This window comes from Dama dama, chromosome 20 (assembly GCF_033118175.1).
Source record: "Dama dama isolate Ldn47 chromosome 20, ASM3311817v1, whole genome shotgun sequence".
Lineage (NCBI taxonomy): Eukaryota > Metazoa > Chordata > Mammalia > Artiodactyla > Cervidae > Dama > Dama dama.
This window is the reverse complement of record NC_083700.1, coordinates 94,187,620-94,212,923: the sequence shown is the minus strand read 5'-3', so window position 1 is coordinate 94,212,923 and position 25,304 is coordinate 94,187,620. Positions and strand designations below refer to the sequence as shown.

Below are 25,304 nucleotides of genomic sequence, written 5' to 3'. Positions count from 1 at the left end.
ATGAGTAGGATATGAGAAAGTATAGATAGCAAAGGTAGTAAATGCTTTTTAACAAACTTTGGCTATAAAGGGGGAGGAACAGGGAAAGGGAGAGTAGAAGAGTGAAAGAGGGAACATGGAGAAGATATCGGGTTGAGGAAGCTATTTTTATTTTGTTTTGTTTTAAAGTAGAAGACATTTTACTATGTTTAAATGCTGATATGAAAGAGTTCTCCCCTCACAGAATATGAATGTTTTATTATATATTTATAAAATATTCTTTTGTTCATTCTTTTATGTCCTAGCAGCCTTGCAAGGTGGGTACAAGCGGTGCTATGAACCACATTTGATATTGTTGATGATGCTGTTTAATGGATGAGGAAAGTCAAGTACTAATGAGAGAAAGAGGCTTTGCTTATAGCCACATGAGAGTTAGTGCTGAGTCAGACTGGAACCCCAGTAATACGTCTAGGTGCAAATGTTACCCACAGTGAACTGTGATGTGGTGCTAAAAGCTTCAGTGTTAAAAACTGCTGACGCTCTGACCCAACACCAAACTAACTAAGTTTGACTTTAGGGGAAGGGGTATGTTTTAAAACATTCCCAGGTAATACTACGGCACAGCTAAGGGTGAGAATCACTGTTTTTCATTATTTAACTTAATCACATTTATGGTCATTGAGGGTATTTAATATTATTCCCAATCAATTAGTAAGGAGTCTGTTGACTCATAGAAGATAATAAAACATATAACTATGTAGTAGGACTAAGATTCAAATTCTAGTCTGGATATTTTTCAAACAGGTACATAATAAATATTGAGCTCAACCAAATGGATCCCAAGCTCTCTGATATACTACTTGTCTTAGTTTGTTTATTGTATTTATATGTGTCCTGTCTACTGATTCAGAAAAATAAATTATCATACTCTGGGAATTATACCATGAAGACACATTTAGGAATTCTAAGGATCAAACTGATAAAATTCGAGCATCTTACATACCTATGTAAATGGGCATTTGGTATCAACAGATCACAATTGATCCAAAGACTACAGCAAATATTCAACCCTGGATTTCTCAAATGTTTAAATTAATATACTCTGACCTGTTATCTCATTTATGCAAGCAAAATCCTAAAAAATTTCCATATTTCATAAGCAGCAAGTGAGTGTATTTTCAATGAGTATTACAATAAAATACACTGAAGTCAGAAAAGATGAATACAAGTTAAAGTTACTTGCCCAAATGTGGGCATGTTATGCATTAGTTCATAACCATGTACATTTTTTTAAATATAGAAAAAAATTAAGCATATAAAAGCTCAACAAAAAATCTCTTAGAACTAATAAATTAATTAATTAAAGTTGTAATATACAAAATTAACATACAAAAATTTGTTGTGTTTCCATAACACTGAACTACAGAAACTGAAAATTAAGGAAATGATTCTATTCACAATAGCAACAAGAAGAATAAAACACTTAGGAATAAATTTAGCTAAGGGGGTAAAAGACTTAGACACCGAAAATCACAAAACACTATTGAAGGAAACCAAAGAAGAGAGAGACAGGTGGAAAGACGTCCATATTCATGGACTGGAATAATTAGCAATAAGGTTTCCATACTATCCAAAGTGATCTACAGATTCAGTACAATCCGTAAAAAAAATTCCAATGGGATTCTTAACAGAAATAGAAAAACAAATCCTAAACTTCATATGGAATCGTAGGAGACAGCAATCTTGAGCAAAAAGAACAAAGTTGGAGTCATCACTTTTCCTGATTCCAAAATACATTACAAAGCTACAGTCATCTAAGTAGTATGCTGCTGGCATAAGAGAGACATATACACTAATAGAAGAAAATAGACAGCCCAGAAATAAATCCATAGACTTGAGGCCAACTGACCCCTAACAAGGGTGCGAATAACACAAAATGGAGAAAGATACTTCATTCAATAAATGATATGAGGAAAACTGGACAGCAACATGCAGAGAAATGAAATTGGTCCTTATCTCACATAATATACAGAAATCAATTTAGAATAGATTAAAAGTAAAACTACTAGAAGAAAATATTAGGAAAAATGATTCTTGACACTGATCTGGACAAGGAGTTTGTTAGATATTACACAAAAAGCATAGGCAACAATAGTAAAAATAGACAAATAGAACTGCATCAAGATTAAAGTGCTTCTGCATAGCAAAGGAAACAACCAACAGTGTAAAAAGTTGCCCTGTGGAATGGGAAAAATATTTTCAAATCATATATCTGATAATGGGTTAATATACAAAATATATAAGCAACTCATATACATAACTCAATATATATGTAACTCAATATATACATAACTTAATAGTAAAGAAAAAGATAACAGTTTAAAAATGGGCAAAGGACCCTGAACAGATATTTCTCAAAAAAATTAAAACAAGAAATACAAATGGATAACAGATATATGAAAGGGTACTCGGCATCACTACTCATCAGGGCCATGCAAGTCAAACGCATTACCACGATAAGGCACCACCTCACATATGTTAGTATAGCTATTATTAAAAGCTATACGGGTTGTGAGGATGTACAAAAGGGAACTCTTGCACTGTCACTGGAAATGTAAATCAGTACTGTCACTATTGGGCTTCCCCAGTGTCTCAGTGGTAAAGACCCCTCTGCCAATGCAGAAGATGCAGGTTCAATCTCTGGGTCACGAAGATACCCTGTAGAAGGAAATGGCAACCCACTCCAGTAGTCTTGCCTGGGAAACCTCATGGACAGAGGAGCCTGGTAGCTACAGCCCATGGGGTTGCAAAAGAGTTGGACACGACTTAGCGACAAAACAACAACAACACTGTCACTATGGAAGTCCTCAAAAAAAAGACAGAAATACCTTATGATTCATCAATTTCACTTGTAGGTATTTGGAATCAATATTTTAGAGAGATGTCTGCATTCCCATATTCATTGCAGCATTATTCACAGTAGCGAAGATATGGAAATAACTGAAATGTCAATTAACGGATGGGTAAAGAAAATATGATACAAACACACACACACACACACACACACATGAAATATTATTCAGCCTTGGAAAAGAAGGAAAACTTGCCATTTGTCACAACATGGTTGTACTTGAAGGATATTACACTAAATGAAATAAGCAAGACACAGAAAGACAAATACTGCATAATCTTACTTACATGAAGAATCAAAAATAATTGAAGTCATAGAAGCAGAGTAGAATGGTAGTTGTCAGGGTCTGGGAGGCAGGGAAAATGGGGAGATGATTGCTCAAGGGTACAAACTATCAGTTAAAAAATGAATATGTTTTGAGGAACTAATATACATCATAGTGGCTGTAGTTAACACCACATTGTATATTTGAAAGTTGGTAAGAGAGTAGATCTTAACTGTTCTCTTTAGAGAAAAAAAAAAGGTAACTATGTGTAGTGATGGATATGTTAATTAGCTTGATGGTGGTGATTATTTTACCATATATATATATATTTATCAAAATTTCAAGCTGTATAGCTTAAATATACAAATTATACCTCAATAAGCTTGAGAAAAAAATCAGCTCATGCAGCTTACTATCCTCACTATCAAAAAACAAACCAACCAACAAACAACTCAATCAAGAAATGGCAGAGGACCTAAATAGACATTTCTCCAAAGAAGGTATACAGATGGTCAACAGACACATGAAAAGATGCTCAATAACACTAATTATTAGAGAAATGTAAATCAAAACTACAAGGAAGCATCACCTCACACCAATTGGAATGGCCATCATCAAAAAATCTACAAACAATAAATGTTGGAGAGGGTATGGAGAAAAGGGAACCCTCTTATACTGTTGGTAGGAAGGTAAATTGATACAGCCACTATGGAAAACAGTACAGAGGTTCCTTAAAAAACTAAAACTATAACTACCATATGATCAGCAATCCCACTCCTGGGCATATACTTAGAGAAAATTGTAAGTGAAAAAGTTACTTGCACCCTCAGTGTTCATTGCAGCACTATTTACAACAGCCAGGACATGGAGGCAACCTAGATGTCCATCAGCAGAGGAATGCATAAAGAAGATGTGGTACATATATACAATGGAATATTATCTCAGCCATAAAAAGGGACAAAATTGTACCATTTGCAGAGATGTAGATAGACCTAGAGACTGTCATAGAGAGTGAAGTAAATCAGAAAGAGAAAAACAAATATCACATATCAATGCATACATGTGAAATCTAGAAGAATGGTATAGATGAACCTACTTGCAAAGCAGAGATAGAGACGTAGACATAGAGAACAAATGTATGGATACCAAGAGGGCAAGGGGGAAGTGGGATGAGTTGAGAGACTGGGATTGACACATATGCACTATTATGTACAGATCAGATAACTAACGGAAGCCTCCTGTAAAACACTGAAAGCTGTTTGGTGCTCTGTGGTGACCTAAATAGGAAGGAAACCCAAAAAGACAGGATGCATGTACCTGTAAGGTGATTCACTGTGCTGTACATTGTAGAGCAACTATGAAAGTGAGAGTGCTAGTGGCTAAGTCGTGTCTGGCTCTTTGTGAGCCCATGGACTGTAGCCTGTCAGGTTCCTCTGTCAGTGGAATTCTCCAGACAAGAATACTGGAGTGGGTTGCCACTGCCTTCTCCAGGGGATCTGCCTGACCCAGGGATCAAACCTGGGTCTTCTGCATTGCAAGCAGATTCTTTACCATCTGAACCACTAGGGACAGCCAGTGAAATAAAAAATAAAATAAATAAAATGTAAAAAATCTAAATACTGTACTAGACTTGCCAAATATCATTTTATTTAATTCCCAAGACTGTCCTCTGAGGTACACTTTATATTACATAAATATATGTTTTGTGAATGAAAGAACTGGATCTGAGCTATGAAAAGTGACTTGATTCTCAAGGTCACAAAGACTTTGAGGTCAGTATGACACCAAATCCCATTTGCTATTCCATGCTGCCTCTTTCGCGTGAAGCAGGGGCAAGTGATTCTTTTCTAGTCCTCAGGCCCGCACACTCCAGGAACACGGAAGCTCATAGCAGTTATTTTATTATGTATTTTAAAATGATTTTCTTCTTCATAAGGAGAACATTAGTATTCTACACATGAAGAAAATATTTTATTTTTCTTTATCTTTCTTTCTCTTTTTATGTCTTGGTGCCAGGGATAAACAGTATTCCAGGGGTCATTTTCTCTGAATACCAGCTGTGGGAGACAAGAAAACCTTGCTGATGACCACCAAAGCTGTCAGATTTATCCCAATAATCCAAATGTATTACTCAGAGACTTGCAAATAACCTTTTGACAAAAAGAATGAATTATTTATTAAATATTGGGTAACAGTATTTCCTCAAAGCTGAAAGAAACCCTGTGGGTGAGGTATAAATAACATCATGAGCCCCAGTTTCCTTAGGGCCCCCTTTGCCTGTGCTGTCCACTCTACCCTGTTTTTGGCATCTATGCTGGTATTTCTCTCATTGACTTGCCATTGTCCATTTACTCACCTGTTTCCCCACTAGACTTGAAACTTTCACCAACCGGAACTCCTTTATTTCTGTGTTCCTAGACTGGTACAGAGCCTAGTTATATGCTTCTGCTTAGTGAGTGTGTGAAGAATGAATAAATGAATGAGTGACTATAACCTTATTCTTTTCCCTTAAAAGGATTTGTTAAATGTACAATCAGGGATGATATAACTTTTAAATCTCTATGAAACCTTTCATGCAAATTGCCAAATCAGCAAAAAATTCATCATTACAAGATGCTGGGATTGTTCATTCAGGAAATGTGACACCCAAACCCTGATGTATACTCAGATCTTTATTAGATAGGTATTCTAGTTCATTAATATGAGGTCAACTTTTAAGTAAACTGTTTCTCTAAACTCTGCCATTGGTCCTCAAATCTTGATTCCCCATGCAGAGTCTGGATCCCTTTCACTCAAAATGGCTTCTACACTGTCTGTTTGCCAGGAATACCCATCTTTGGCCCATGTGACCAACTGGGAAGAAAGATGGACTGAGAGCATGGAGTGACCTGAGAACATGACCCCAGTACCGCCAGAATGATGTCTCACAGGTACCTCAAAATCCATGTCAACTGAAGTCATGAATTTTACCAAAACTTGCTCCTCCCCTTAGTGACCTGTCTTTAGCTCAGGGTATGGCATCACTATTCTCTTGATTACTCGGATTAGAAACCTAGGTGTCATTCTAGAATGCCCCCCACTATTTAGCTTTCTCTCTGGTATCCTATCATGAACAGATCTTAAAATGTCTGCTTCTCCATTCCTACAGCTACTATCTCAGTTAAAGACTACATAATTTCTCATGTTGATTACTGCAATAATCTCTTGCTTGAAGTCTCTGCCTCCAGTAATCTCCACAGTGAATTCAGAGCTATCTTTCTAAGATGCAAAACTGACCGTGTCATTCTCCTGCCAAAACCCTCTGGAAGCGTATTTTTCTCAGTAGAAAAATTCATTTTTTTGAATTGGTGTCCTGAGTGGCTTCTGCTCTCTTCAGTCCTCAACAATGCTCTAGCCATCTCGAACTGCTTTGACTTTCTCCAGTATTCCTGATAGTCTCAGGCTTCTGGAGTCTAAAACCAGCCTGGAACATTCTTTCACAGATCTTTGTCTGACTAACTTATATTTACCTTCCAAGTCTTCGCCTGTCATTTTCTCTGGGAAGTCTTCATAAGATAATTGATCCAGCTGGATGCTAGCTCCAAGAGAATGAGGCTATGTCTTCCTCAGTGCCTGGCATGGTGCCCTGTACATATTACATTGCATATTTGTTGAATGAATGAAAAAATGAGAATAATTGGAGGAAGGAAATTGATACTAAATACTGATGGACAGGGAGGCCTGGTGTGCTGCAGTTCATGGAGTCGCAAAGAGTTGGACGCGACTGAGCGACTGAACTGAACTGAAATACTGATTATGTGATCAGGCACTGTCTAGGCTCTAACTCATTAAAGTCATTTAGTCCTCATGACAGCACTGATGTGTAAAACATCACAGTCTTCATTTTTCAGATAGAGAAATGGAGACTTAGAGAAGTTGAGTAACTTACTTAAGGTCACAGAGCTGGCAAAGGAGGCATAGCAAGGACTGATTCCAAAATCTGTATCTTTCTGTTATTCCATATGCCTAGCATGGAGCTCGTAGCATATGAGATAATCGAAAAACTATTGTTACGTGAATGAATAAATGAATATAGGGAGATCATAGTTGCAAATGATATAATTCATTTCAGGATGAATACATATATCCAGGTAGACAGCAGCCATGAAATTAGAAAATGATTGCTTCTTGGAAGGTAAACAACGACAAATCTAGACAGTGTATTAAAAAGCAAAGACATGACTTTGTTGACAAAGATCCATATAATCAAGGCTATGTATGGTCTTTCCAGTAGTCATGTATGGATGTGAGAGTTGGACCATAAAGAAGGCTGAGTGCCAAAGAATTGATGCTTTTGAACTATGGTTCTGGAGAAGACTTTTGAGAATCCCTTGGACAGCAAGGAGATCAAACCAGTCAATCCTAAAGGAAATCAACCCTGAATATTCATTGTAAGGACTGATGCTGAAGCTGAAGCTGAAATACTTTGGCCACCTGATGTGAAGAGACAACTCATTGGAAAAGACCCTGATGCTAGGAAAGATTGAAGGCAGAAGAAGAGGGTGACAGAGTATGAGAATCATTGAATGGCATCACTGATTCAATGGACATGAACTTGAACAAAGTCTGGGAAATGGTGAGGGACAGGGACTGGAATGCTGCAGTCCATGGGGTCACAGCTTGGAAACTGAACAACAACAACAACAACAACAGTAATGCCTATCTTTGTCCAATGGGTCTAGGGATGATTTATCATCCTATCTTCTTGCATTTTGCAATAAAGGCCATTGAGGAATTATTACTGCCCCTACTTGATAGTTGAGACAGACAGATGAGAAACCTGAGACCCAGCTAAGACCCCCCCCCTCCCCCCAGTTAGGTTAGTATGACCAGTCAGGGACCTGCACACAGATCTGACAAAGAAACAGAGACTTTGGAGAGAACCAGGGCTATAGTCACTGGTAGGAAATGGGATTTGAGGCAGAGAAGTTCAGGTAGTGTGTGCCCTAGGACAGAGACAGACAGGACTTAACTATAACAGTCAGATAAGAAGTTAAAGGTAGGGGCTTGGGAAAGGAGTGGGAGGAAGGCAAAGCTCACCTATGGCTCCAAAGACCTTTGCATTTCTCCCTCAGATGTGTGTGATTGAGTCCAAGCCCATTAGACTTCCCAAATTCGTCAAGTTCAGCTGTCATCATTTCTCGCCTAGTCAATTTTAACAGACTTCTCACCGGTCTCAACCCTCCCGTCTTGCCACTGGCAGTCCAGACTCTGCACTGCAATCAGACTGATTCTTCCATTAGGAAATCTCTACCATGTTATTTCTCTATTTTATTTCTTTATTATTTCTTCATTCATCTGGGGGATGAAATCAAAACTTTTTAGCATGGCATTCAAGTCTTCTAGGCTATCTCCTATTACCTTCACATTTCTAAGGATATTGCCCATTCTCCCCATGTCCCACACCCAATAAATATTTTATCACACACTGAATATGCTGGAGCTTTTGGTACCTCGGCACATGCTGTTGACCTTTCTGATCCTGATGAAGTCTTAGGCATCCTTCAAGGCCAGCTCAAATACCATTCCCTCTGTGAAGGTTTTGGTCCTCCTAACACTATGAGGACAGTTAAGTGCATCTGTATTTCTGCTTCTGGAGCACTCCTCACATGGCTCTGGAACACCAAAGTGTTGTCCTGTTTCTTTCTCCTGTCCCCAGCCTGTGCTATCCTTACGGGCAAGGACAGTGATGGTCGCTGTGATGTCGCTGACATGTAGCATCATACTTGGCACATGTTAATGCTCAAAACCAAGTGGTTCTCATAGTGTGCTCCCTAGTGTAGTGTTAAGTCGCTCAGTCATGTCCAACCCTTAGCGATCCCATTGACTGTGTAGTCTGCCAGTCTCCTCTGTCCATGCGATTCTCCAGGCAAGAATACTGGAGTGGACTGCCATTCCCTTCTCCAAAGGATCTTCCCGACCCAGGGATGGAACCTGGGTCTCCTGCATTGCAGGCAGATGCCATACCTTCCAATCTGCTTTTTCATTAGCTCCTTTCAACATAAGGTCTTAAAGCTGTGCTTGACAGTTTCCTCATCACAGGTTCTTTTAGGACATTGTTTTGCATTGATTTTTGACTAGATAGAAAAAAGTCTTCATCTTTCTCATCACCATCATCCCCTTTTCAATGACCTAGTAGTATATGAAGGGTAACATGGAAGAAGACTGCTGCTCGCCACCAGGACGTCCCTTCACAATAACATCTCTTGCCTCATAAGCATGTGTGTCTCCTCGTACAATTCAGTGCCGAGTATTAGACAAGAGCTCACTCTCAGGCCCTGGAATGGGCATTCCTTCATTTAGCAGTTTGTTACAGGTTATGATAAAGCATTCAGACAAACATCCAGTGGAAGGGATACATGGAGGGTACATGCTATCTCAGACCCACACCTCTGACCAAATCTCCCGTGTTCACTGACCCCCCAGACCATTAGAAACATCATGAGAACTTGTTAGAAATGCAGATTCCTAGGCTATTCCCCAGATCTGCTAAATTGCAAACACTGAGAGTGGGATCCAGTCCCCAGGTGACTCTGATACATAGTAAAGCTTGAGAACTGGTGCACTAAGTAAGGGGTTAAAGGAATCAAAGAGGAATTCTGTGTGGGAAAAATCAGGAAAGGCTTCCCAGGGGAGGAAGCATTTGGATTGAGCCTGATAGAAGTTAAGATTTAGATACAAAGAAAGAAAAGGAAACCTCTTTTCTGAGAGAGAACATTGCAAGAAGGAAGTCAAGCAGCTAGAGAATTCCAGTGCAAGATCAGGCAATGTGTTGGGCCCTGTTGCCTGGAGTCTAGAAAGAGCGAAGAAAAGTAAAGTAAGATCAGCCTATTAACTAAGTGGCCTCTCCCACCAGCCCGTACACCCCTCCAGAGGAAGGAGGCAAGGACTGTGTTTGACTCAACTTTGTGTCTGAAAGCTGACTCAGAGCAAGGGCTTGGTGAATGTTTTAAGAATGACTGACTGAGGGCAGCTCATATGAAGAATATTAGAGGAATGGGTTTTCTGTGAGACCAGCCATATCAAGCTACTGTTCCTGAAAAGGAAAGAGCAGAGAAAATGGTTCCTCTGCAGCGAGAGCAGAAACTTTCCCATCTGGCTCCATCTAGTGTCTTAATGGGCAGAGTTCTAGTCTAGGACACCTCTAGCCAAGCAAACAGCCTCTGAACGTCATGCTGTAGGCACCTGGGTGGGAGGGGGGCAGGGTAGCCAGAGCCTGGCTTTAAATTGAAAACAACTTTAGGTCTGAGCTTTCTTGTTTTTTTTTTTTTTCGTTTGGTTATTCCATTTAAATTTCCTGTGGTTTTGGTGTATGTGTATGTGAGAGAGAGAAAAAGAGGAGGAAAGAAAGAGAAATCTTTCGCATATGCCGAATTCCAAAGACTCTGCACCAGAATCTTTGAATTCCCTTATCAGGGTGTGTGTGATGCATTTTGGCTGTGTTCTGTAACCTCCACCAGGGGGTATCCCAGACTCTAACAAAGCAGCATGCAAGCCTTGGACTTGGGAGGGGGTCATTTTTCTTTAAAAGTAGTCAATAAATTACTGTCAATGCCTTTGATAAGGATAAAAAGAATGCTGTTCTAAGGAAATAATGACAGATGCAAACATATGTACGGGTGTTCATTAAACTGTAATAGTAAAAAATTGAAAACTACCTAAATATGGAATAAGAAGAAGTAATTAAATAAGCTATTCACATACATGCTATGGATTATGTGATTCTTAAAACACATTTTTGAAGAATATTTGAAATGTAGGAAATGGTCATAATATTTCATTGGGTAAAAAATGACAAATGCAGTATGATACCCATTTTTATTAAAATCGCACAAAAACACACACAAAAAAGTTGGCAAGAAGTACAGTGATATGGTGACTTGTGGAATTAGCAGCAATATAAATTTAATTATTCTTTTATATATTTCTATAATGAGGATATTTATAGTTTAAACGTGGCATTAAATTAAGAATTGGACAGTAGCATGAAAAGAAGGAAATGCAGAAAATGAAAAGTGAAATATTAGTCAAATGGGAACATTTAATCAAATAAAAAGAATACAGTTATAGTGACTTGGAAAAACATACTTTGCCAATATTATCTAGTACAACCCCATTATTATTGATGACTAAGAGGTTAAATGTTTGGTGTTTCAACAAACTACTTTCTATTTTTAAAAGCATTAAATAAAATTAACGCGTTAAGCAATGTACTTTTCATGAGCTAAATGCCACGCAGGAGACAATAGATATATAGGCAAGTTGAAAATTTTAACTGAGTCCAGGGTAGAAGATCATATATCCTTGATATTGTCCATTCTGAATGAGCCTTCTATGAACAAAATTATATTTTGGGGGAGCTATACTCCCCCATATATTTTCATACCAATCTCACAAAAATCCCACGATCAAATCCTGATTGACAGATATGTATACTATTCCTAAAACACTGTTTCTCAGAAGTGGCAGCTCAGGTAAGATTTCCTGGTATATCTTCTGCACCTAGCACTGAGCTAGATATTGTGCCTGTTCTCTCTCATATTTATATCAAGAAATCTTTGCAGAAATCTATATGTGCTATTAGCCTTGTTTTGCAAAGGAGACCATTGGGGCTCACAAGGGGAAATGACTTCCCCAAAGTCATACAGATAGCATGCAAGCAGTAGTGCCTGGTATCAAGCCGAGATCTGTCCCCTTGCAAGCCCAAGCACTTCCCACCATATTTTTCATTTCCCAAAGGGGTCACCTCCAGGGGAGAATTAAAAGGATGGAGGAGCAGACGCAATGTCTGAAGCTCTCAGAAGGCACCACTGTGGTCTGACTCCTGCTCTGCACTCCAGTGACCTTGAGCTTGAAAGGGACAAAGGAGCAGACTCCCCTGATGCTCTGTGATGAGTCAAGAGGAAAGTCAGCTCTCAGGGAAACAGCTGGCCTTTCTCCAGCAGCCGGGCCTGAGAGATAAACAGATCAATGCAGACACTCGTCTCCACCTAATGAGCTAATGGCACAGCCAGGGTACTGCCTTATTGGATTGCTGGTCATGCTGAAAGGTTCCAGAGTTAAGCAGGCCTACTGTGGGGGTGGAGGACTCATTCCCCACCCCCTAGTGAAGTCTGGCTTCTTTGTATGAATGCTAGGAGTGATTTGTTCCCTTTGTTTGTTTGTTCATTCTTTTGCTTGTGTTTTTCCTCACTCCCCTAGGAATGTGTTGAGATTTGATGAAATGATGTCAATGGCCTTTCTGCTCTGTAGACAGAGTGCCACAGATGAAGGAAACATTGTTCTCCCAAGAGGCAGACTAGTATGTTGCGAAGAGTCCCCACCTGGCATTAGCACAGTGGCATTTTGATTCCCACAGTGATTTGACGTGGTATTTGGGCACACTCCTGTCCCTCTCTGATGTCAATTTTCCACGTGAACCCTGAAAGCATAGAAGTGAAAGTCGTCCAATCGTGTCTGACTCTTTGCAACCCCGTGGACTATACAGTGCATAGAATCCCCCAGGCCAGAATCCCGGAGTTGGGTAGCCTTTCTCTTCTCCAGGGGATCTTCCCAACCCAGGGATTGAACCCAGGTTGCAGGTGGATTCTTTACCAGCTGAGCCACAAGAGAAGCCCAAGAATACTGGATTGGGTAGCCTATCCTTTTTCCAGCGGATCTTCCTGACCCAGGAATCAAACTGGGGTCTCCTGCATTGCAGGCGGATTCTTTACCAGCTGAGCTACCAGGGAAGAAGCATAGGAGGGACCAGAGTAAACGGTGTTTCTGTACTAGGTAGCATGTTATGAACACAAGTAGCTCGCCTGACACTGACAATTACATTAAGCTACTAGTATATAATCCTGCTGGTCTCTATAAACCCAGACAATGGTTAACTCTAAATAATGATCATTCTAATAATAACTACAAATGAATGTTTATGGAACATTCTACTTCTCACTCAGAGACAACCACCATCACTCATCACTAACATCAAACACTTGCTCTTTCTTCTTGAGCTGTCTCTCTGAATCCCTTTCTTGACTTTTCTCAGTACCCTCAGCTATATTTCCTCTGGTCTTTTGCAATGGGCATGAAGCAGGCAGCCCCCTTCAGAGGCGACCAGAGCATCTCACTGAGCCAGGTCTCATGTGGTCTCTGCTCTTGCACTAGTTTATTAGCTCCTGCATTAGTTTATTACCAGCATATACATGCTTCTGGGTATATAAATACACCAAATGCTCATTACTTAATGGCACCTGACTGAGGCCCTCCTCAGGAGCCAGAGAATGCTCCTGGGGTTGGAGGTATAGGCAGGAATCTCCCCCAGAGTTCATTCCTGAATATTCAGATTCCTGAAGAGAGACTCATGGCTTGCTGCATGGCCACAAGAAGAGTAAGGAGCCGGACAGTCTCCAAACTAGAGGAGGGTCAGAGAGGCCACCATCCTCAACCCATGACTGGAGAATATAAATTGACATCACAGAGGCATTCTTTGAGTTTGTTAAAAATAGAACCTTTATATATGTCCTCCTCTGAGGAGTCTTCAGAGGGATTTTGGCCTAAAAGTATCTTAAGGGTTCAACTATCTCAGTGGTTTACAAATTTTTACAACTGCGGAATTCTTTGTACGTAAGAAATTACATTCAAAAGCCATAGAATCAAACAGATGCAGATATTGTTAAGGCTTCCTGGAGCACAGTTTGAAAATCACTAATCTAGTCCAGGATTACTTTAGTCCTGCTGGCGGTGAAGCTTTGACCAAACAAGGGTCCCTGCTTATAGTCTGGTGCTCTTTCCTCATCTATGCATTCCCCACCAAGAAATATTTGCTTAGATTCTACTACATTAAATCTACTGAGGGAATCACAGCAAGATTGCATTGAAGTCCACACAGAGCTCATAGACCATTGATGGTCTGGCCAAAGATAGAAAAGCATAACGCTACAAATGGACTAGATTAGGGTTTCTAAACATTGACTTTAATGATACTTTGGACCAGATCATTTTTCATCATCAAGTGTTGTCTTATGAACTGCAGGACGTTTAAAGTCGCCATGATTTCTACCCACTAGATGCCAGGAATAATCCCTCCCAAATCTTGACAATCAAAAACGTCTCCAGACATTGCCAAATGTCCTCTGGAAGTAGGGGGCAAAATCGCTTCCATTAGAGAATTGTGGATTAGCTAATACAAGACAGCAGCATAAGGGATCTCACCAGGTTGCATAAAACTAAAGGCCAACTAAATGATGAAGACAGTGTTGTAAGAATTCTGAGAAGAAGGGGCTCCTCTGCACCTATGCTCTCAGGGTGGTGATACCAGCACAGTGCAGAGGAAGGAGGGGCAAGCTCTTGGCTTTAAGTGGGCTTGACCCTGATTGTCCTCCCACCCTCTGCTCCTGTAAAGATTTTCTGGCCTGGAAGCTTCATGGAGAGACTCCTGGGCCAAGACAAGACCACCTGCCTCCATTCCTTGCCGTGTCACCAATTCACAGTATGGCACTGGCCAAATGCTTCTCCCCTCTGGACGTGGTACCCTCAACCATAACAAGGATAGACAGCAAGGTCTGTAGTCTCACCAATAATCTTTTTTTTTTTTAACTGGTTTCATTCACTTTATTATTCTCTTTATAAAATTATGTGATGGCTACAGCTGGAGCCTGGGTCCTCTGCATGGAGACTCTGGTATGGGTCTTCACAAGATGGTCAGTGAATTCCAAATATGGAGACTTGGTGAACACTGTCTCTTTTCAGAGGGGTGAGATAACTGTAGGTCTTGGAAATGGCATCAAAAGTGGCCTTGGCAAAGTTACCCAGGGTAGCGGTGCAGCCCCTGGCAGAAGTGTAGCAGTCGTCTATGCCAGCCATCATCAGCAGCTTCTTGGGCACAGGGACCAGAGGATGCCAGTGCCCCTGGGGGCAGGGATGAGGAGCACCAGCACGGAGCCACAGCGGCCAGTCACCTTGCAAGGAACTGTGTGGGACTTGCAGATCTTGTTCCCCCCAGTAGCCTCTTCGGGACGATGGACAGCTTGGCCAGGATGATGGCCCCATGGATGGCAGTGGCTACCTCCTTAGAGCACTTGACACCCAGACAGACATGTCCGTTGTAATCCCAGATGACAATAAATGCCTTGAACCTGGTCCGCTGGCCAGCACAGGTCTGCTTTTGCATGGGCATAATCTTCAAAACCTCATCCTTAAGGGATGCTCCCGAGAAAAAGTCAATGATCTCAGACCCCTTGATAGGCAGAGAGAAAAGGTAGATCACCTCCAGGGATTTGATCTTCATGTCCTTGGCCAGGCGGCCCAGCTTGGTAATGGGGAGCCACTCCTTGTCCTCGGCCTTGCCTCCGAGAGCTCCGCAGCCTCTGCCCTGGCCCTGGCCCCGAATGCCACTACTGAAGCCTCAGCGGAAGCCACTGCGGCCTCCCATTCCAGGGTCCCCGGGCCCTCCGGGCCCTCCTGCAGCACCAGCGTCATCCCGTTTGGTGTTTTCACGAAGACAAAGGCACCAATAATCCTTAAGTTCCATCCTAGCTCATGGATTCCTTTTTCTAATTTTTGCCATAATCCTAGAAAGAGTAAAACCAAGTTCGGCTGATGACTACTTGGATCTTAGGCTTTCTCAGCCATATCTGAAAAGCCACTTCCTTGGATAGGTAGGTTGGAAAGGAAAACACAAAGGGAGTTTATGCTCCTATCCATACCTTGGAATAATAATAACAATGATTAATCTTCATTTGTGGGCATCCCTTGTAGCTAGCTCAGTTGGTAAATAATCTGCCTGCAATCCAGGAGACCAAGGTTCGATTCCTGGGTTGGGAAGATCCCCTGGAGAAGGAAATGGCAACCCACTCCAGTATTCTTGCCTGCAGAATCCCATGGACAGAGGAGCCTGGGAGGTTACAGTCCATGGGCTCGAAAGAATCGGATGTGACTTAGTGACTAAACCACCACTACCAACCTTCATGTGTGGCTTTGGAGTTTACAAAGAACCTTCACATATGCTATTCAGACACATGAACCTCAAAACAACCCTCTGAGGTGAGAATAATTACCGTCATTTCACGGATGAGTCAAGGTGCAGTATGGTTGAGGGTCTTTGCCTCGGGTCACTCCCAGACCTCCCCGACATCAGGCTCCTTGCTTCAAACTCCAGCTGCCCGTGCTACACTGAGTGTGTTGGAAACTATCTCTCTAGGTCTCCCAGAGATAGGACATAAAGGCCAAGTGACTAAGACACTCAGGCAGAACAGGAGGAGAAGCGACAGCATGCTGAGGATACCATGCTGACCATGGTAGGGCTGACAGAGCTGGCTGAACAAGTGCCAAACCAAGTGCTTTGAAAGAGTAGAAAAAAAGAAAAAAAAAAAAATCTTCCCAGCGTTTGCCTGCCAAGCTCCTGCACAGGGACATGGGTACAGAGCTCTGCTTAAGGTTTAATTCTATTGATTACACATTCCATTTTCCAAAGTGCCATTTGCCTGAAGGAGCAGGTGGTGTTTTCGGCATCCATTTAGCTGATGTATTAGCCATGTGGCTCAGTGCATCAGCAGGCCCGAGTCATCAATTCACGGTGAGATGACAGAGGGAATCACTCACTGCAGAATCCTAATGGGGAGAGGGGGAGGGGGGGACGGAACACACAGAAAGGGACAGAAACCATGGGACTGTGGCCCTGACTGGGGCAGGGGAAGCAGGAGATGAATGGCCCAACACAGGACCTTCAGTTGATAATAGCAAACACACTTAGGACCTGACTCTCTGTGGCAGGTCCCAGGCTGGACACTGCGGACACAAACAGGAGTCACAAGAACTCCCACCTCCAAGACCTCAGTTTATGGGGAAGGTAGACATAAACTATTAACAACAATAGCATCAGATATACATTACAATGGAAGGATGTGGTAGGTAGCAGAAGTGTATTTTAAAATTCCACAGTTATGGTTCATGTCCCAGCTTCATTATTTACTAGCTTTGCAGTTGTAAAATTTGAGGCAAAGTTAGGCTGGAAGCTCATGGAGAGTAGGCACTGTATGTCTTATATATTTTTGAATGCCCACTGCCCCAGCCCAGAGTCTGGTATTGCCATCATAATCACCAAAGAATACTAACAGTATCATCATGAAAAGAATAAAAGTAATCATAACAAAATAACATTTACTGAGCTCTTGCTACATTCCAGGTCCTGCCTAAGTGTTATATATCTTTTCATCCTCACAACAAGCCCATGAATTAGGTACTATTATTATCTTTATTTTATAGATGAGCAGATGGAGCCTCAAGGAGGTTAAATAACTTTTTCATAGTCACACAGCTTGTAAGTGGCTGTGGAGTGAGTGAGTGAGTAAAGTCGCTCAGTCGTGTCCGACTCTTTGCGACCCCATGGACTGTAGCCTACCAGGATCCTCAGTCCATGGGATTCTCCAGGCAAGAATACTGGAGTGGGTTGCCATTTCCTTCTCCAGGGGATCTTCCTGACCCAGGGATCGAACCCAGGTCTCCTGCATTGTAGGCAGACATGTGGAGCTAGGATTAAAATCCAGACCTGTCTGGCTCCATAGCCCTACAGCCATTCAAGACTGCAAAGTTCAGTTATCCCAACTGTACTCAAGTTACTTAACTTTGCAGAGACCCCATTTCCTTATAAGTCAAGGGCTCTATTTTTTTTTCTTTATAGGTTGTTGTAAGCATCAAATAAGACAATGTACGTAGAGCGTTACTTAGTATGTTCTAAAAAGCTCAATAAATGATACTTACCACTATTCCCATTCTGAAGATAATTATGTTCAGAGAAGAACTCTGAGGGTCAGAGCCCACCTAATTTTTAAGAGAAACTTCTCCAGTGCCTGTGTGAATATCTTCTCTGATGCAATGAAGGTACCTCCTCTGGCCCCTATCCTTGCTAAGTGTTGCAGTATGGTTCTATTTAATTAGATCATTAATTTTTTAACTATTATGACTTGCAATTTGACATGCAACATGAGGCAGACTGTGGCAAAGGAGAAATGTGAGCAAAGCAAACAGTTTCTCAGGTAAAGCTTTAGAAATTGCGTTTCAATAAAAGGGCTCATCGGCCCCTGAGTTTCAGGGAGGAAATTTACCTAACAGAAGTACAGGAGGTGTCCATGAGAGAAGGATGGTAACCATTTGCCTTGGAAGAGAACCCCACCACTACCCTATCTGTGTCTGGTGTGGCTATAGAACTCCCTCCACCCTTCCTGAGAACGCAATGCCACAGAAACGGACACTCACTGGTGTTTCATCACTCATTCACTTATTCATTTATTCAGTGTATATTTTTAGAGGTCTTGCTTTATTCCAGGTACCATATTGGGCACTGAACTTAGAGAAATGAGTAAGATTGCTACCTAAAAATTTAAAAGGGTGATACGTGCATGGTTGCAAAATGATGTGATAATTTACTGTCATGCTATTTAAAATAATGACAATTTAGAACCATCTCAACTGTAAATACAGTAGATTTTAAATAAAGTATGGTACATCATTTCAAAGGGATATTATTCGATCATTTAAAGAATTTATAAGTAATTTCAAATAATGTGATAAAATGTTCACAGTAAAATGCTAAATGATATAAAACTGTATATAGAGTATGTTCTTACTACATATATGGGCTTCCTCATCAGCTCAGTCACTAAAGAAACCACGTGCAGTGCAGGAGACTGGTTCAATCCCTGCATTGGGAAGATCCCCTGGAGAAAGAACTGACAAGCCACTCCAGTATTCTTGCCTGGGAAATCCCATGGACAGAGGAGCCTGGTGGGTTACAGTCCATGGGGTCACCAGAGTCAGACAAAACTTAACAACTAAACCACCACTGCCTAACTATATATACAGATATGCAAATAGCTAGTCAGGAAGAAAATATTCAACTTAATAGCATTTATCTTTGGCAATGGTATTAAGGGTGATGCTTTTCTCTGATATAATGTTATTTTGTATTTACAAAGTTTTTTACAATGAACATATAGCAAAAAGGTATCCAAAGGTATCCCTATCCAAAGGTATAAAATAACTATTATTATGTTAGAAGTATGCTTAAAATACTCCTGGCACAAAAAGAGTGACTAACGTTTCCATTTTATAGATGAACAAATTGAGGTTCTCAAAGATTATATATAATAGTTTTCCTAAGGCTTTCCAGCCCATAGTTGACTGACACACACTTCAAACAAGTCATCTGATATAAATATGGAACTCTTCCCTCAGGACTTTCTAAGAGCCACCCGCCTGAAATGGGGGGTGGGGTTGACCTGCCTACAAGGTCGCCAACGATCTGCCAGAGCTACCAATCTGATTGTTCCAGAAGAACCCAGAATTCAAAAGGTGAGTCCGGGAATGACTCAGTGATAGTTGCTAGGTGTGGATCTGGAGGAAGTGCCTATCACTGTAAAAATAATCTTGGCTGTTTACATTTCAACTCTTCAAGATTTATGGTATTTGAACTAGAAGAATAATATAGGTCTGAGCACGTATTTAATGTTTTCGTTTAGATTTAGAACATACAGCCCCAGCATTGAGCTGATTTGAATGCTTGAATATTTTAATATCATTGCATTGTGTGTTCAGCATCCATGATTAAATATACATCTTCAAGTCCAATTTACTTTTAGCTTCATTATGCTCTGTTACAACTGGCATTCAATGAATTCTGCATTTGGCCACATAACCCAGCTCCATTTTTTTGCAATTGTACTCTTGTGTGCATATATCTGGGGGCATGTAAAACTGAATACTCCTCTTTAAACACAAGCATTTCCTATCTTAAGAAGGACCCATTTTCTCAGTTACCTGTGAACATTAGAGCACAAGGTAACTGAGATATCACTGAATTCAACCTTCCAATCCCATTCTTTTATCTGTTTATAGGGACCCTTCTCTGGGCCCCAAGCTTTACTGTTGCAAACACTGTAGGCCCATCTCTCTGCCAAGAGAATATTCAGACAGGTACAATAGGAATTAAATTCAGAACTCTTGGATTTTTTTTTTTTTACCAAGTTTTCATCATAAAAAAATTACAGCTTTACAACTATCTATTTTTTCATTATGTATCTATCCAGGTAGGAGGATAGGTGTATATTTTAACAATTTGTTAGCTAGATTTATAACATAGTATTTAGATTAGACTTTCTAGGCCTCCATTTGTTCCCTCCCCTGAGTCTTGCAAATGTTCAAGGTGGGCCTGCAAGTTTCCCCAGCTCCCAGTTTACTGATAGGGTCTTGTGTGGGCAATAGACTTACCCAAGGAATCATGACTTTGCTCCTTTCTGTATTACTAGTGCATATCACATTCATTAGCACTTGGAACACACCCAGTGTATAAATTAATTGAAGCAAACTAATTTGGAGGTATTTTTCATTTGTTTTGTATTTTAAACTGAAGATTTTATAAATGCAACAAAGAGCATAAATTCAGGATACATAATGCTAATACTATTTACTAAACCATCAACATATATGTATATACATATACACATGTATATATTCAGCAAATTACAATCAATATGCATATCCAACCACAGTATGACTCTGCAACCTGAGGGGTTGGGGTATGGTGATCGACTAATGCCTGAGAAGGTCAGGTGTCTCATCTCTGACCACAGGGATGTGTTTCCCTCTCATCCCACAAGTTTGAGTGATTCCTGCAAGCAAGACCAGTACTGAGGATTCCCCAAACTTTTATCAGAAGAAGAAATTGATGCCGTACAACAAAATGTTCAATGCACTTTGAAATTATCTTTATATGAATATACATATATATGTATGTGTATATATACCATTGTATATCATATAATGTTATACATTTGTGTGTATATACCTGCCATGATGCCATAAAGCATAATCCACTGGGCACCTATAACTGCACAATTGTTTCCCAAAGTCTGCAGGGTCTTTATTGCCTCCATCCACCAACCACAACTTCATCTTTGCCCCTCCCCCATCCTAGGAGGCATTCTCATTATAGGATAATGATAGTGGAATAGACCTCCGTCACTGAATAATGATCTCCTGTGGTTAGATGAATGAGAAAGGCAGACTTGGGCACCTTCAGAAATTGAACAGCAAGGGGCTGCCAAAATGTTGATTTTGAAAGACGAAGGCTTTAGTTCTGACGCAATATTCCACTCAAAGCTGAAACATTACATGAAGAAGGAGACAGCACATTTAGGCAGAGAAGGCCCCTGAGAGACTGAGACAAGACTAAGATATAAAGTGGTTGACCACTTTGCATGATAGGGATGATTTCAATACTTATTGGGTTGCTCTCTATGTTAGGCAGCTGAGCTACTTTGCTACTTGGAGACAGGAAGTTGGCATCTATGTCCTTCTGAAGTCAGTGTGGGACATGGGAGACCACAGTCTGTTGATAAATGGCTTGAATGGCAAGAGACCTGGAACGGCACTCAGGACAGAAGTACTTTTTTCCCTGCCCGCCTGTACTCAAGGCACCACATTAGGCCAGGCTTTCACCTTTCTGGGCCTCTGTCCTCTTATCTATCAAACAGTGCATTGACTGGAGGTTTCTGAAAGTCTAGAGGCATCTGACTTGACAACTTCACATCAATATCAATGTAACTAATTTCCTTTCATTTCATAAGGAATTCAAATGCAATATATCCAGTATGCAGAGGGGAGAGAGTGTTCAATGGTCAAGTGTGCTTCTTGAGGGATTCTGGTACCTTAAGCTTGGAGGAAACTTTGAAGTTCATCTATTTCGGGATCTCTATGAATCCTGAATGTTCTGCTGGAACTTTTGTGATGGGAGAAGCTTACTACCTCCCAGGCATCACCATTGGCTGTTGGTGAACCCCAATTACCTCAAAGTCATTTGTTTGTTTCTTTGTTCACTCATTAATCAATTATTTCAATGCCTAGTAGGTCAAGAATATATAAACCACTGGAGTCCCAGATATGAGTCAATGTGATCTCTGCTCTGTAAACACTCGACACTGAATGGAGCAGCATAGTGGAGTGGGCATTGGAGGAGGAGGGGCAGTAAGGCAACCAAACATGTAGACAATAATTACAATAAGTGCTTTGGTAGAAGTGGTTTTGTGGAAGCAGGTGGAAAACATTGAGGGAACTCACTCTCAAAAATAAAATTTGGGGGCAGGACAGTGAGGCAGCTTATTGTTGATAGAGACTATATAGTATAATGTGAAAGAAAAGACTCTAGGGTCAAAATGTTTGAGTTCAAATCTGGACTCTGCCATGTCTAGCCATGTGAAAGTGAAAGTTGCTCAGTCTTGTCCAACTCTTTGTGACCCCATGGACTATACAGTCCTTGGAATTCTCCAGATCAGAATACTGGAGTGGGTAGCCTATCCCTTCTCCAGTGGATCTTCCTGACCCAGGAATCGAACCGGGGTCTCCTGCATTGCAGGTGGATTCTTTACCAACTGAGCTATCAGGGAAGCTCTCTAGCCATGTGGTCTTAGGCAAATTTCTTAACTTCTCTGTGTCCCAGTTCCTTCATGTATAAAATGAGGACAATAATAGCACTTAAATCATAGAGTTATGTGAGGATTAAGTGAGTTTTTACATGCAACGCACTTAGACAACTGTGTCTGAACGTAGGGCACGTAGCCAGCTTTATCACTAATTAGGGTCCATCAGTAAGCATTAGCTAGCAGACACGGTGGTGGTGGCAGTAACAAGGATAGCAGCAAAATTATAATAGCATATTGTAGCAGCACAAGCAGAAGGGTTGTTAGTGGCAGCAACAGTAGGGTTAGTGAAAGTGTTGGTAGTCACAGCAGCAGCACTGGCACTTGCTGACTCTGTTTTAGCAGCAGGGGTAGCTGTCGTGGTGTTAATGTGGCAGGAATGCAGACAGGAGTCAGGGGCCATGACTGAGAGGATGCAGGGGCTTTGGATGTTTTTTGCCTCATCCTTTGATTTCTTCCTTCATTTCCTCCTGCAATAGCCTGCATTGTCACAGAACTGCCCCACAGAGAACAGTGGGAAATCTACCCTAAAGTGGAGGTGTGGTAGTGGCTTATACGCAGAGACCACTGGGAACAGAGAAGCCCTAAGACAGGTTTTTCCTTCAGAGACAATATATGGGTGTGTGGAGTAAGGATGAAGTCTTAACAAAGAGTATGGGTGACAGTCACATTGAAGGGGAGGGTGAGGGCCAGTGAGCGAGAAGGAGGTCATTCTGGCTGAGCAGATAGAAGGGAAAGGAACTAACTGGCTCTTGGCAAGTGTGTGAAGTATTGCACTGGGCCTTTCCTCAAACCTGACAGAGTCGCTGAGGATTAAACCCAATGGACTGAACGCCAGTGTCTCAGAGTGACTGTGATCAGTGCTAAGATTCAAGCCCAAACCTGCTTTTTAACCACTAAGAGTGCCTACTATGAGTTTCTTCTGTGGCTACGGATGTGGCTCCACAGTTGAGGATCAGAGGCCACAGCAGTCAGCCACCATCATAATAATATCTGAATGTGCATGTTTCGTTTATTATTTAGAAAGTTGTGTTTTTTTTGTTTTTTTTTTTAATGTGCAGCTCAAGGTCTGATCATGATTCAAAAGCCATGAATCCATCTGGGTTAAGAGCTTTGGGAAGTGAACCAAGAATGCAACCTTCTCTATTGGCACAAATGTCTGCGAGAAGCCCCTGCTGGCTGGTGGGTGGGGGAAGTCAGCGCAGTGTGAGAGGGAATAGCCAGCCCCATGGTTGAAGCACAGGATTAGAGTCACATGGCTCCAACTGCAGCAAGAATGAAAGCTTAATCAACATTCGGATTAGTGAATCCCCATTTACAGGAGCTTGAACTCAATTAAAAATTTCAACTGGAATCTTGGCACAGGTGCCTTGAGACAGAATCTGACTGTTCTGGGCTCTCACCCCAATTTTAATATCCATTCCTGGAAGGAGATGGTTGGGTCAGATGGACCTGGGGCTCGATTTAGACCCTTGGCACACACACACACAAATGTAATAAAGTTCTGTTTGCAATTCCATGGTAAGTTAGTTATGTTACAGAGTCAGCTGTGTCCATAGGTCTCTTTTTCCCTTAGGCGTACTATTTTCCTAGCATTTGATACCACTTTTTAAAGACAGTGGTGAAGTGTTGGATCACTGGACTTGGAATCCAATGAACTCGGCACAAATTTCGGTTCCATTTACTGGCTGGAATCTCTTGGCTGAGTCACTTAATCTTGCTGAGCTTCAGTTTTCTCACCTGGAAAAGTGGGATAATAATTGATAGCTCTTCCTCAAATGATGGCGATGCAAATTTAAATGAGATAATAGACACCAGAGAAAACACGCCTAGCACATTGTTTGGTATGTGAATTTGCTGAACTAAAAGATTTATTTTCCTGCAAAGTCCTCTCACTGCTCATAGGTTCTGTGAGGTTACACTGTGTGTCATTTCAGTTCTTTTTTTTTTTTTTTTATGAGAACTTTATCATTTTTCCTGATGTTGTTTTTGTTAATTTTACTCCCTGGCTTTTGATTTCTTTTTCCCATTTATTTTTATTAGTTGGAGGCTAATTACTTTACAATATTGTAGTGTTCTTTACTCTCAGACCAGAGCCTGGTCCTCAATAGTTGCTTAGAGTAGTTTAGGTTAGTTCTGTCACTAGCCTACATTTGTCCAAAACTTTCTCCAGATCTGGGTCCTTCTCTTGCTTTCTTTTGGCTGGTAAGTCTCTGAGTCTGCATAGTTCAGCATACTTCCAATCCATCCTTTATATATATATATATATATATATATAATTTTATTGACTTATTTATTGGCAGTGCTGTATTTCCGCAGCTATGGACAGGGTTTCTCTAGTTGTGGTGAGCAGGGGCTATGCTCTAGTTGCTGCGCCCAGGCTTCTCATTGTGGTGGTTTCTCTTGTTGCGAAGCACAGCCTCTAGGGTGTAGAGGCTTCAGTAGTCGCAGCGCAAGGGCTCAATAGTTGTAGCACAGGGGCTTAGTTGCCCTGTAGCATGTAGAATCTTCCCAGACCAGGGATCAAACCCACATCCCTTGCATTGGCAGGTGGATCCTTTACCACTGGACCACCAGGGAGACCCCCGATCCATTCTTGACACAACAGAGATTCCTTTAAAATTAAAATCAGATCCTTAATTCTTTACACAAT

At 41.1% G+C, this 25,304-nt stretch overlaps 1 protein-coding gene and 1 pseudogene across 1 annotated transcript in view; both read right to left on the bottom strand.

The window, feature by feature from the left end:
• AGBL4 (AGBL carboxypeptidase 4) overlaps nucleotides 1-25,304 on the bottom strand; it is a 1,414,426-nt gene that overhangs the window by 404,280 nt on the left and 984,842 nt on the right. The gene's annotated exons all lie outside the window — the stretch shown is intronic.
• On the bottom strand, nucleotides 14,813-15,711 carry LOC133041246 (small ribosomal subunit protein uS5-like; annotated as a pseudogene).